We start from the raw sequence: 2,165 nt of genomic DNA on the forward strand, positions 1-2,165 counted from the left end.
GTAGCGCTCTAGGTTGAGGCCATTGTTTGCCGTTCCCATAAATTAACGCACTTTTAGATTGGCGTTAAAGAACGGAGCAAACAGAATAAGTGACATGCTCAAACTATTCACAAAACTTATTTAGATAGATTTGGATGAATTTTAATGATAACTTACTTAAATGTATTCTATGTATATAAAAAAATTGGGCTTATACCACATTTTAGCATCGTTTGTTTACGTTTCCTTGTTGTGATGATTTTCGGTATCAAAAGCGTGTATTTTCCCGTAAAATGCTTTAATTATACATGTTATAACGTCATCATTCTATGACGTCGGGTACTTCATTCATAAATAAACATATGACGTGGGAGTACCATCGGAACAGCCAATGCAATATATTCATATTTTACCACGGGTCTGTACTCAAAGCGTTTGAAGGACGTCATGTTAGAATTGTTGATAGATCATAACTTCGGATACAATTTACAAACTAGATACCCTAAGGAACATTCAATTAAAGTTTGGAAGTATTTGGCCAAGTAGTTTCAGAGGAGAAGATTTTTGTAAAAGATTACGAAGATTTACGAAAAATGGTTAAAAATTTACTATAAAGGGCAATAACTCCTAAAGGGGTCAACTGACCATTTCCGTCCTGTTGACTTATTTGTAAATCTTACTTTGCTGAACATTATTCCTGTTTACAGTTTATCTCTATCTATAATAATATTCAAGATAATAACCAAAAACAGCAAAATTTCTTTAAAATTACCAATTCAGGGGCAGTAACCCAACAACAGGTTGTCTGATTCATCTGAAAATTTCAGGGCAGATAGATCTTGACCTGATAAACAATATTATCCCCATGTCAGATTTGCTCTAAATGCTTTGGTTTTTGAGTTATAAGCCAAAAACTGCATTTGACCCCTATGTTCTATTTTTAGTAATGGCGACCATGTTTGTTGATAGATCACAACTTCGGATACAATTTACAAACTAGATACCCTAAGGAACATTCAGTTAAAGCTTGGAAGTATTTGGCCCAGTAGTTTCAGAGGAGAAGATTTTTGTAAAAGATTACTAAGATTTACAAAAAACGGTTTAAAATTTACTATAAAGGGCAATAACTCCTAAAGGGGTCAACTGTCCATTTCCATCATGTTGACTTATTTGTAAATCTTACTTTGCTGAACATTATTCCTGTTTACAGTTTATCTCTATCTATAATAATATTCAAGATAATAACCAAAAACAGCAAAATTTCCTTAAAATTACCAATTCAGGGGCAGCAACCCAACAACAGGTTGTCTGATTCATCTGAAAATTTCAGGGCAGATAGATCTTGGCCTGATAAACAATATTACCCAACGTCAGATTTGCTCTAAATGCTTTGGTTTTTGAGTTATAAGCCAAAAACTGTATTTGACCCCTATGTTCTATTTTTAGCCATGGCGGCCATCTTGGATGGTTGGCCGGGTAATTAAACACAAACTTTAAACTAGATACATCAATGATGATTGTGGCCAAGTTTGGTTTAATTTGGCCCAGTATTTTCAGAGGAGAAGATTTTTGTAAAAGTTAACGACGCCGGACGCAGGACGACAACGCCGGACGCCGGACGCCAGACGCCAATTGATGGGAAAAGCTCACTTGGCCTTTTAGGCCAGGTGAGCTAAAAAGGTGTGGTATTTCTCTGAGTCTGTTTTCAAATGCAGTTGTTGCAATGATTTACCCAAATAATATAGTACTAGTAGTGAGATACTATCTTATTTTCAAGTTTTCATATAATTTTTTTCTTGGCACCAAAGTCTGTCTGTAAACAGAAATGTGCTTGGTTTGCAGTAAAAAGCTGCACAAGCCCAAAATATCCAAATTTTCAAAATAAAGTATGGATCTCAATTAATCAATTTTTTGTGATGAATGTATTTTTGAAATCATCTTCCTATATTCACAACCTGACAAAAAAGTTACCATCAAATCGTCATACCATTACTATGAAATCTGACTGATGTTTTTCACGTTGAAGATTTATTTAGTTTTCTTATAAATTAAAATACTAACTTATCATTTTCATTGTAAATATTTGAATGTTTGCAAGTTAGGGTTATTTGAAATTTGAAATAACTAATCATGTTTCTTTAAATTTCAGGAAAAAAATATTAAAATAATGAAAAAATACCACAAGA

This window comes from Mytilus trossulus, chromosome 6, assembly GCF_036588685.1.
Source record: "Mytilus trossulus isolate FHL-02 chromosome 6, PNRI_Mtr1.1.1.hap1, whole genome shotgun sequence".
NCBI classification, from domain to species: Eukaryota; Metazoa; Mollusca; class Bivalvia; order Mytilida; family Mytilidae; genus Mytilus; species Mytilus trossulus.